We start from the raw sequence: 13,211 nt of genomic DNA, 5'->3' as shown, positions 1-13,211 counted from the left end.
CTATGTATTCCCTATTGCAGCTACATTTTTATACTGTAAACACATTGTTGATTTGTTTACTTTAACCTAGTTTGTAATTATGTATTAGGTTAGTTCTTTACCTGAAGAAGAGATCAGATTGCAGATCTCGAAAACGTAGTGTTACTGTTTTCTTGTTTCACTGAACGATGGCAAATGTCCGGAAAAATCCTGTTTCCTTCACAATGAGAGTGTCTGTTCAAAGGTTGCTTCTGGCATTTATGTCTTACGCAATTTTTGGCAAAATTCTGTTCATTGGACATTCTGAAGACAGCTTACTTTGGCCTAATACATGCGTATTTAGCTTATGGTCTAAGATTGTGGGGTGGCTCTTCTAGATACAAATGTAATAGAGTGTTTAGAATGCAAAAGAAAGCTGTCAGAATCGTTTACAAATTAAATCAAAGAGAGTCGTGTAAAGTAGCCTTCGGGGAGCTTGGATTATCTGACTTTGCCTAGTCTCTACATTCTCGACGTCGTGCTATACTGCCGGATTCAAGTGCGTCTCACTTCGGGGTAGCGACGTACACCAATACGGAACTAGAGGGCGGGACAACTTTCGTATGACACAGCACAGAACTACTGTTTTTGAACGCTTGCCATCTCAGGTTGGTGTAAGGCTAATCAATTAGGCTCCCTGAAGAGAACAAAAGCGTCAATAACCACAAACAATTTAAATCTCGATTAAAACACTTCTTAGTGTCTAAAGCATTTTACTCAGTTGGACGAGTTTGCGATGGGTCGCTGGGATAGTCTTCACTAACGTTAAAAAAGAAATTCAACTCCCCTTCTGATATCCAAGAAAAAATTTGGCCACTATCGAGGAAACGGCAAACAGGTGGCACGCACCCAAAAAATTAATTTTAATTTTAAATTTACTTATCTATTATTTTTACTCAGAATTAAAATTGTATTAGTTATTAGATTAGGACTTTTATTTCTATATGACGCTTGCAATACAATTATTGTTAATTGTTTCTTGCATTAAAGAATATTATTATTACCAGCTGTTCCTACGAGCGCTCACCTGGTATGGCCGGTCAGAGAGCACTTTCACTGTTACACCGGATTGTGCGGTCGTGTTGTGGTAAAGAGGAGATACTATCAGCTGTTCACGGGCGCCCACCTGGTATGGCCGGTCTGAGAGCACTTTCACTGTTACACCGGATTGTACGGTCGTGTTGTGGTAAAGAGAGATACTAATCAGCTGTTCACGAGCGCTCACCTGGTATGGCCGGTCAGAGAGCACTTTCACTGTTACACCGGATTGTGCGGTTCGTGTTGTGGTATAAAGAGAGATACTATCAGCTGTTCACGGGCGGCCCACCTGGTATGGCCGGTCAGAGAGCACTTTCACTGTTACACCGGACTGTGAGGTCGTGTTGTGGTAAAGAGAGATACAATCAGCTGTTCACGGGCGCTCACCTGGTATGGCCGGTCAGAGAGCACTTTTCACTGTTACACCGGACTGTGCGGTCGTGTTGTGGTAAAGGTGAGATAATATCAGCTGTTCACGGGCGCCCACCTGGTATGGCCGGTCAGAGAGCACTTTCACTGTTACACCGGATTGTACGGTCGTGTTGTGGTAAAGAGAGATACTATCAGCCTGTTCACGAGCGCTCCACCTGGTATGGCCGGTCAGAGAGCACTTTCACTGTTACACCGGATTTTGCGGTCGTGTTGTGGTAAAGAGAGATACTATCAGCTGTTCACGGGCGCTCATCTGGTATGGCCGGTCAGAGAGCACTTTCACTGTTACACGGACTGTGAGTGTCGTGTTGTGGTAAAGTGAGATACTATCAGCTGTTCAGGGCGGGCGCCCACCTGGTATGGCCGGTCAGAGAGCACTTTCATTGTTACACCGGACTGTGAGGTCGTGTTGTGGTAAAGTGAGATACTATCAGCTGTTCACGGGCGCTTACCTGGTATGGCCGGTCAGAGAGCACTTTCACTGTTACACCGGACTGTGAGGTCGTGTTGTGGTAAAGAGAGATACTATCAGCTGTTCACGGGCGCTTCACCTGGTATGGCCGGTCAGAGAGCACTTTCACTGTTACACCGGACTGTGCGGTCGTGTTGTGGTAAAGTGAGATAATATCAGCTGTTCACGGGCGCCCACCTGGTTATGGCCGGTCAGAGAGCACTTTCACTGTTACACCGGATTGTACGGTCGTGTTGTGGTAAAGAGAGATAACTATCAAGCTGTTCACGGGCGCTCACCTGGTATGGCCGGTCAGAGAGGCACTTTCACTGTTACACCGGACTGTGCGGTCGTGTTGTGGTAAAGTGAGATAATATCAGCTGTTCACGGGCGCCCACCTGGTATGGCCGGTCAGAGAGCACTTTCACTGTTACACCGGACTGTGCGGTCGTGTTGTGGTAAAGTGAGATAATATCAGCTGTTCACGGGGCGCCCACCTGGTATGGCCGGTCAGAGAGCACTTTCACTGTTACACCGGACTGTGAGGTCGTGTTGTGGTAAAGTGAGATAATATCAGCTGTTCACGGGCGCCCACCTGGTATGGCCGGTCAGAGAGCACTTTCACTGTTACACCGGACTGTGCGGTCGTGGTTGTGGTAAAGTGAGATAATATCAGCTGTTCACGGGCGCCCACCTGGTATGGCCGGTCAGAGAGCACTTTCACTGTTACACCGGATTGTACGGTCGTGTTGTGGTAAAGAGAGATACTATCAGCTGTTCACGGGCGCTCACCTGTATGGCCGGTCAGAGAGCACTTTCACTGTTACACCGGACTGTGAGGTCGTGTTGTGGTAAAGAGAGATACTATCAGCTGTTCACGGGCGCTCACCTGGTATGGCCGGTCAGAGAGCACTTCCACTGTTACACCGGACTGTGCGGTCGTGTTGTGGTAAAGTGAGATACTATCAGCTGTTCACGGGCGCTCACCTGGTATGGCCGGTCAGAGAGCGCACTTTCACTGTTACACCGGATTGTTCGGCCGACATGGTAAGTTTGCAGTGCAAGGTTGTGTGGAGGATGCTAGAAGAAATGCTGTATGTAACTTGGCATCCTTGCTGTTCTCTTTTGCACGTTGATAATGGTAACTGCAATTTTTAATTACGTCTCATCACTTTAATCTTTTTTTTTGTCACTTTTTATTTATTCCAAGTTAAGTTGTAGGGTAATACTAATTACATGAAGTTTATAATGTAAATGTGGACACTAAAAAATATGTAATGTAAAACAAATTATAGAAGTTACGATTTTACACTTTTCTTCACTTAATTCTTTGTGCCAACAAGTTTTATTCCAAGTTCACAACTTTTGTGCATAAACATATTTTCAGCAGCATCTTCTGTTTTAAAATGTTTTTAGTTTTACCCAATATGTATCTAGAATGAATTCGGTCTGTATCGACCAGTGTATGTGTTCAATTGTTTTAAATAAATATAATTGTTATACATTACAATACAAAATTTTAAAAACAATATTATATACATATTGTGCAAATGTAAATAAATATTTTTAAGCACATCAAGTATGTAGGACATTATTATTTATGTTTTACTATCAGTGAACTCAAAATGCCAAAAGTAAAATTTACAACCAAATCTTTTCGACGAAACACATTATAAATCGGATATAAATTTGTAGATATACTACGCAATAAAGAGTAGTTTGTATTAATTTGCAGTAATGAATTCAACATAGGCTCATAAATTGTGTTTTAATTTATTTGGTACAATAATAAAAATACTATAAAAATAACTACAACAACACTTAAAGACATCTACAGACAAATATTTACAATTAAAAGGGTGATAATAATAAATAAAAGTAACTAGCTCTCTATTAATACCGAGTAAATGGTAAAATATTTAACACTACAATAGCTTGTAAAATTAATACAAATTGATGAAGACAGGTGGGGTTTAACATACAATTAAATGTGTCAATGAGGATTTAGAGATCTTACTGAATTCTCTGATCACTTCTTTCAATACATTGTGACTCATTAAGTAATGTTTATTAAATACAATGTAGAGTAAACCATAAGCAATTATGTTTTATTTAATAACTAATTCATTAGTTTTTAATTATTGTATTACATAACTTTATTAAAGTGTTAAACAAATTGTTTTTAAATTCACATAAAGCTTTAGAAGCATATGTAAAGTCATTTTGCTTAAAATAAACTCATAAATATGTTAAGTTGTAAACTGAAGTTATCAGAATTTTATTAATGAAAATTCTCTATTTGAGTCATAAAAAGATATTGTATTAAAACAAACACTGCATATAACAAAATTACAAGCACCAGTACATGACCAATAGCTAATCTAAAGTCAAAATCACCTCTAAAAGTGTGTTTTTTTTTAAGTTTGGGTGCATGATACGATTTTTGTAATGTTAATAATTTATTAGGTGTGCTCAAGTTGTAAAAATGTTTTGCGCCATCTTAAATTTAAATCTGAAATTGGATTGTAAGTGCTGTACTGTTTCATGATACAGTAGTGATTTTTAGTCAATGTTATTAACTTTTGGAAATAGCCGCACTAGTGAAATTGGTCCGTAATCGGCCAGATGATTATCACTTCCACTGCTGGTACACGGGGTAGGGCGTGTTGGTGACCCAGAGGAGCCTGGCCAGCTGCTGATCATAGTGGGGGGTGGAGGCGTGTGGTGGCGAGGGTGGCGCGGGAATCTGCTTGGGTAGGTCACTACTGGTCACCGGAGGCTCCCGGGTCAGCAGGTTGGCGGGGGGTCTCGGCAGCACGACACAACTGGCGGGGGGTGAGAATGTCATCAGCCATAACACCAGCGGGAGATTCCACGCACAAATCATCGCCTGTAAATACAAACATAGAGCAATAATTGTTTGAGGTCAATTCCAGTTAATGCACGAGAAAGAATCTTATATTTTCAACTATTGCAACAGCAAGCTAACTAACATTTCTTAGAATTATAACAATGGGGCTAAAATATAGGCTGTTGAAGCAACGAGAACACCTCTATAACTCAATAATGTCTTGGTGTAGAGTACATAATTGACAATGGATGGTGTTAGAAGGATAACATGATTATGGACATGCCATCGTTATATTATGTTATGACACAAAAGAAGCACGATTTTTTGTAAACTGATCTCTGCATTATTCTTCATTGTTAACAGGATTTCGGATATTTGCCATCGTTACGTGTTACAAGAATAGAACACTACGTTTTGGGGTTTGTAATATAGTATCTTCTTCAGGCGTTAAAAACGTTAAGCATAAAAAAAGTAATAAATTCAGACTATAATTTAAAAAGTCAAAACTATAAAAGTGTCTTGACATCCAGCTCCAAGTCAGGAGAAATGCAAACGAAAATCACAACACAACAGGTGTGATATACGCGCCCCAAACAGGTAAGATGAAATTGGAAAAGAAGTTGACTCTTGTCGTTAGCTCAGTGGCGCACCTGAAAAAAGCACAGAACGGTGTGGATTGGGAGGATGGATCGGTAGACTGTCACTTCCTCCACAATCCAGTTACTTTCCTGGATCTGAATATCATCACATGTGCTCTGAATTTGGACACGCATCATGACATAAAGATCCAGAAGAGTGACATGAGTAAACAGTAGGCCGAAGGCGACAGTCTACCGATTCATCGTGTCAATCCACGGCGACGTGAGCCAACTTCTTCTCCAGTCTCAACTGCACTTCTACAATCCGTACTTCTCTTGACTTGGAGCTATATGTCAGGATATCTTTATTGCCTTGCCAATTTTAGAAGTGTCGTGTTTTCAACCCTGTAATCCTTTGAAGTGAGCCACAAAGGCTAGTTTCTCAGCCTGCAGGTCCCCGTGTACTATGTTTATGCAACTGGTGCACCACCGCCGCCGCCCGCCCGCCACACCGCCACACAACTATAACTCGCAGCTATGGTATCTCGGACACAGTTTACGAGTGTAGTTGCCACTTGTGAACTGACGATACAATAGGGAAAGTGTGTAACCGACCACGGGCACGGCACATCTGGCGGCTTGACAGATGCATCGGCTGTGGTTATGCTTTCTTACTTTTTACGCTCAGGGCCTCAGGCCACTCTTCGTTATCGCTTCCACGTCTATTTCTGGTGCTAACGTGTTCACATGTGTGTCGTTTTCTACCTCCCCAGTTCAAGTTGTAATTGGTATTTCAGAGTTTGCAAAATATGGACCATTTACAGTGTTTGGATTACTGAATAGTGTGTTCAGATTTGAAATAGGAACATTACTTAGAGAGTTAATATTTAATGTTTTTGTGTAGGTTTTATCGTGTTTAGGTATCTATCTATTCTCTATTGTGCCAGAGGGTTCACTTCTGGCTTGTTTATGCCTTCCAGTTGACCCACACTGGGTACAGCAAAAACCTTATGGATGTTTGTTTTTGTTGTCTATAACATGTTTCATCATATTATAATCTTGGCACCCGTAATATGTTTAGTAATTTGATTTTGTCATTGATTAGTCAGATGGTTTTATTTCGTGCGCCTCTTACGTTCAGTACATACAGTAGTGTTGTCTGGATGTACGGATGTCGAGAGCCAAGATAGCCAGAGGTGAGGTTGGTGTGGCAGTCCCCATTCTCACAATTGTCGGGTATTTACCGCTGACTGAACAAGGAGGGTCACTGTCGTGAAAACTAGATCGGAGAAAGTCCGCTTTTTGTTTCCATTTTCCTACAGTTTTCTTTCTATCAACGTTTAGTGCCACAAAGAATTGATTCAACCAACAAAACTTGGTTCAAATTAAAAGTGTCACAAACATTTTCAGGAAACACTTTCTATTATACCGATTACTTACGTAGACTGTGGTATTATATCGGCAAAAACAGATCAGTATTTTAAACATACTCTAAAGGGATTGTAAAAATTGGCCCAAAATGAGTTTTCAATTTCTTACTTAATTTTATTTATAGTACATCAGAAAACGTTCAGGAACTTCATGTATGGAGTGAAACAAGCGTGAACAGAATCGCAGCCACACACTTGCGCTGGTCCACACAGTGAATGGCAGATATTTCATCGTTCACCGTCTGGTGTGTGGGCATTTGTTTTTGCCATGCGATCGAAACTTTTCCGTGGCCGAAGAGTCCGCTGGAAAGCGATATCGTGTTTATGTACCTAGCGAGTATCAAAATCTCATCAAAAGTGTTCTGAAGAGTTCCTGCCATTCGGAGTTAAGAGTGTACAAGATTTTGATGAGTAATGGCTTTAATAATTAAAATGCGCTAAACGACTTGAGGAGAAAAGGCGCTAGGTTCAATATTAGTCGATGCAGGCACTTATTATATACTAGGACGAGGTTCAAGGATGCGTTCATACTTCCTGGCACATCGGTTGTCTTCATAGTTGGCCATTAGATGCTCATTATAATCAAGCTGACCAAGAACCAGGATGGCGTGTTACTTCCTGTAGGCAAGCTGTGCAACGGAAAAGTTTAAGTGAGTGCGAAAAAACTATCACACGCTGGTAATTTTAAACATTATATTTCTCATGAAAATAAATGTTAAGGTGATAGTAGTGTGAAACAATGGGTTTAAAATATTTCTTCTGTTTACTTTTTTTATAGAATACCTGAAAACTATGTACAGTAGGTTGTCATTAGTTAAAAACAGGAACTTTAACAAAGGTTGAAATATCCTGTATGCTGTTGTAAAACTCCAGACGAACCTCTATAGCAGCACATTTCTCATAAATAGTGTAGCTATACGTTCAGGATAATTTATAAAAACAGTCTATTAAATTATTTTACATTTAAAGAAAAAAACAGCGTATTTTATTTGTGCTCTTTTCAATTAATAAAAAAAAAAACACTCCAACTACATCATATTCGTACTCTGACTTAAAGTAAATAACAATTAAACTACACATACAAATATATTAATACCATGGTAATAGCATTATAAAATCCACGATTACACTTAAATAGCTCGTACATGAATGTTTTTAATATTTAAAATTTAACAGAGGAAAAATTTTAACCGTTATTATTGAAGTTTTTTTCTAAAATACAGACCAATTGATTGGACAGATCGGACAAATGAAAGCAGTTTGATCTCGGTAAAATTGATAAACGGCCCATATTTTCGCCATTGTCCTACGGAATTGTTTTGTCTATTATGTAATAGACAATAGTAGTCTATTTTATCAGTTTGAAATTGTGTATTGGTCTACAGGGACACCTCGCACACAATATGGACGCAGACTTGTTCTCCAGTTGGTCTGTCGGAAACGAAATGCCTGTTAAATTTGATCGGCACATACACGTCGCGCCGCCTGGTATTAAACGGCACGACTTGTAACTTTAACTGTTGATTAAACACTTCTGAAATTAAAATAAAAGATCAATATTTTTCACTCAGTATCGAAACGTACTTGTAGGACACCCCAACAATATTATAAGTTTTTGCATGATAACTTACGTGTAATTGTTCAATTGAGATAGTTCATACACTACTAAACCAATTAGAATAATCTCTAGATTGTTTTGCACTACATCTCTCTGAAACGATAGTTCTGTCAACCCTGAACATTGAACCGGCGCGAAGATGAAAGGACATAAACTTAATGAGATGTTCCTACACTACAACACTGATGAGAGTAATCTCTAGACTGTTTTGCACTATAATCTCTCTGAAATGACAGTTCGCGACCATTGAACCATTGAACCGGCCACGAAAAAAGAAGGATAATTAATCCATTGGAGTAGTTCAATACACTACTTTAGACCTATGAGTTGGTAATCTATAGACTGTTTTGCATACTTCATCTTGTCTGTACACGATAGTTCTGCAACCCTTGAACGTTTTGAACCGGCACGATAGGAAGAAGGATAATAATCCATTGCGAGATGAGTCATTACCACTATTAGACCTATGAGTGTAATTCTATAGGACTGTTTTGCCACTACATCTGTCTGGACCACGATAGTACTGCAATGCCCTGAACACGGTTTGAACCGGCACGGACGAAGAAGGATAATAATCCATTGAGATTGTTCATACACTATTAGGACCTATGAGTGTAATCTATAGACTGTTTTGGCACTTACAATCTGGTCTGAACCACGATAGTTCTGCCAACCCTGAACGTTGAACCGGCACGAAGAAGGAAGGATAAATAATCCATTGAGATAGTTCATACACTATTAGACCTATGAGTGTAAATCTATAGGGGACTGTTTAGCAACTAACATTCTGTAATGACACGATAGTTCTGCAACCCTGAACGTTGAACCGGCACGATGAAGAAGGATAATAATTCCATTGAGATAGTTCATAACACTATTAAGACCTATGAGTGTAATCCTATAGACTGTTTTGCACTACATCTGTCTGGACAACCCCCCGACCCTCCTCCCCTACCCCCCCCCCCCCCCCCCCCCCCCCCCCCCCCCCCCTCCGTTCCCCCCCCTGCCCCCCCCCCCCCCCCCCCCCCCAACCCTGAACGTTGAAACCGGCACGAAGAAGAAGGATAATAATCCATTGAGATAGTTCATACTCTTATTAGACCTTGAGAGTGTAAATCTATAGATTGTTTTGCACTACTTCTCTCTGACACGATAGTTCTGCAACCACTGAACGCTTGAACCGGCACCGAGAAGAAGATAGGATTAATTAATCCATTGAGGATAGTTCAATACACTATTAGACATCGTAATGAGGTGTAATCTAACAGAATGTTTTGCACTACATCTCTCTGACACGATAGTTCTGCAAACCCTGAACGTTGAACCGGCACAAAGAAGAAGGATAATAATCCCATTGAGATAGTTTCATACACTATTAGAACCTAATGAGTTGTAATATCTATAGACTGTTTTGCATACATCTGTCTGGACACTGATAGTTCTGCAAACCTGATACGTTTGAACCGGCGACCGAAGAAGTACAGGATAATAATCCATTGTGATAGTTCATTACACTATTAGAACCCTATGAGTGTAATCATATAGACTGTTTTGCACCTACATCTGTCTGACACGATAGTTCTGCAACCCTGAACGTTTGAAACCGGCACGAAAGAAGAAGGATCAATAATCCATTGAGTTAGTTTCATAACACATTATTAGTCATCATGCAGTGTACAATCTATAGACCTGTTTTGCACTACATCTGTCTGACCACGATAGTTTTTCTGCATCCCTGAAAGTTGAACCGGCACGAGAAGAAGAAGGATAATAGAGCCATTGAGTGTAACACACACTATTAGGACCTTATTGAGTGTAATCTATAGATTGTTTTTGCACTACATCTCTCTGGACACGATAGTTCTTGCAACAACCTGAACGTTGAACCCGGCACGAAGAAGAAGAAGAAGGATAATTAAATCCATGAGGACAGGTTCATACAACTGATTAGACCTCATGAGTGTAATCTATAGATTGGTTTTGCACTTACATCTCTCTGACACTGAAGTAGTTCTGCAAACCCTGGAACGTTTGATCCGGTTACCGAAGAAGAAGGATAATAAATCCAATTGAGATAGTTCATACACTATCTAGACCTATGAGTGTATGTAATCTATAGGATAGTTGTTTTGCACTAACATCTCTCTGACACGATAGTTCTTGCAAACCCTGAACGTTTGAAACGGCTACGAAGAAGAAGGATAATAATCCCATTGAGATAGTTCATTACACTATTAGACCTATGGAGTGGTAATCTATAGAATGTGTTGCACTACATTTCTCTCTGACACGATAGTTCTGGCAACCCTGAACGTTGAACCGGGCACGAAGAAGAAGGATAATATATCCATTGAGATACCGTTCATACACTATTAGACCTATGAGTGTAATCTATAGAATGTTATTGTACTATAATCTCTCTGACTCACGATAATTCTCGCCAACCCTGAACGTTGAAACCAGCAACGAAGAAAAGAAGGATTAATAAATCCATTTGAGATAGTTCGTATTACACTATTAGGACCTATGGAGAGTAATCTGTAGATTGTTTTTGCACTTTATCTCTCTGATCACGATAGTTCTGCAACCATGAACGTTGATTGAAACCAGGCACGAAGAAGATGGATAATAATCCCATTGGAGATTGTGCATACACTATTAGAACCTCATGAGTGTAAACTCTATAGAATTGTTTTGCAACATTACATCTCTCGCTGACACGATAGTTCTGCAACCCTGGATACGTTGAACGGCCGAAGAAGGAAGAAGGATAATATCCATTGAGATAGTATCATACACTATTAAGAACCTGATGAAGGAGTAATCTGTAGATTGTTTTTGCACTCTTTTTCTCTATGACCACGATTGTTCTGCAACCCTGAACGTTGAACCGGCACGAAGAAGAAAGGATAATAAATCCATTGAGGATAGTTCATTACACAATATTAGACCTATGAGTGTAATAAGAGATTGTTTTTGCACTACTATCTCTCTGGACACTGATAGTTCTGCAACCCAGAACGTTAAACCGGCACGAAGAATGAAGGGATAATACATTTCCATTGAGATAGTTCATACACTATTAGGCCTATTGAGTTGTTAATCTATAGAATGTTTTGACACTATATCTCTATCTGGACACGGATAGTTCTGAATACCCTTGGGGAAAACGCTTTGAACGGGCACGAAGTAGAATGGATAATAATCTTTGAGTTATAGTTCATTACACTATTAGACCTATGAGTGTAATTCTATAGATTGTTTTGCAAATACTATCTCTCTCGACACGGATAGTTTCTGCAACCCTGAACGTTTGAAACCGGCACGAGAAGAAGAGGATAATTGACCATTGAGTGTAACCACCACACTATTAGGACATATGGAGTGTAATCTATTGAATTTGTTTTGCACTATATCTCCTTTGACACGATAGTTCTGCAAACCCTGAACGTTGAACGGCACGAAGAAGAAGGATAATAATCCATTGAGGATAGTTCATTACACTATTAGACCTTTGAGTGTAATCTATAGGATTGTTTTGCATCTACATTCTCTCTGACACGATAGTATCTGCAACACTGAACGCAGTTACGAAAAAACCGGCACGAAGAAGAAGGATAATAGGGACCATTGAGTTGTTGTAAACACACACTATTAGACCTATGAGTGTTAAATCTCATAGATTGTTTTGCACTATATCTCTCTGAACACGATAGGTTCTGCAACCCTGGAAACGTTTGAACCGGGCAAGAAGAAGAGAGGATAATAATCCACCATTGAGGTATAGTTCAATTACACTATCTAGACCTCATGAGTGTAAATTCTATAGATTGTTCTTGCAATATCATCTCTCTGACACGTTAGTTCTGCAACCTGAACCGTATGAAACCGGCACGAAGATGAAGGCTAATAGACACATTTGAAGTGTAACACACAAACTATTAGACCCTAATGAGTGATAAATCTATAGGATTGTTTAGCACTACCATCTCTCTTGACCACGTTAGTTCTCTGCAACCTGAACGTTGAACCGGGCCACGAAGAGAAGAAGGATAATAGACCATTGAGTTGTAAACACACACTATTAGAACCTATGATGAGCTGTCCAATCTAGTAGGATGTTTTGCCACTATATCTCTCTGACCAACGATAGTTTCAGCAACCCTGAACGTTGAAACCCGGCACGAGGAAGAAGGCTAATAATAATCCATTGAGATAGTTCATAACTATTAGAAACTCCTATTGAGTGTAATCTCATTAGCATTGTCTTTGCACTACATCTCTCTGACACGACTAGTTCTGCTAAACCCTGAACGTTTGAACCGGCTACGAAGAAGAAGGATAATTAGACCATTGTGTGTAAATCACACACTATTAGACCTATGAGTGTAATCTATTGATTGTTTTGAACTACATTTCTCTGACACGATAGTAATCTGCAACCCAGTAAACGTTGAATCCGGGTACGATAGAAGAAGGATATTAATATCCCATTGAGATAGGTTCATAAACTCTATTAGACCTCATTGAGTTGTAATCTATAGAAATTTTGGTTTTTTTTTTGCCACTACATCTCTCTGACACGAATAGTTCTGCAACCCTGGAGACGTTGTTGAACCGGCACGAAGAAAGAAGGAATTAATAATCCATTGAGATAGTTTCATACACTATTAGGGACCTATGAGTGTAATCTATAGAATGTTTTGCACTACATCTCTCTGACACGATAGTTCTGCAACCCTGAACGTTGAACCGGCACGAAGAAGAAGGATAATAATCCATTGAGATAGTTCAT

The 13,211-nt window shown here is 39.9% G+C and overlaps 1 protein-coding gene across 1 annotated transcript in view; it reads left to right on the top strand.

The window, feature by feature from the left end:
- The window catches only part of LOC124355494 (unconventional myosin-Ie-like), a 211,471-nt gene that overhangs the window by 66,334 nt on the left and 131,926 nt on the right, over positions 1-13,211 (top strand). The window lies entirely within an intron of this gene.

Source organism: Homalodisca vitripennis, chromosome 2 (genome assembly GCF_021130785.1).
Source record: "Homalodisca vitripennis isolate AUS2020 chromosome 2, UT_GWSS_2.1, whole genome shotgun sequence".
NCBI lineage: Eukaryota > Metazoa > Arthropoda > Insecta > Hemiptera > Cicadellidae > Homalodisca > Homalodisca vitripennis.
The sequence above is the reverse complement of the archived record's forward strand: the minus strand, read 5'-3'. Positions and strand labels throughout refer to the sequence as shown.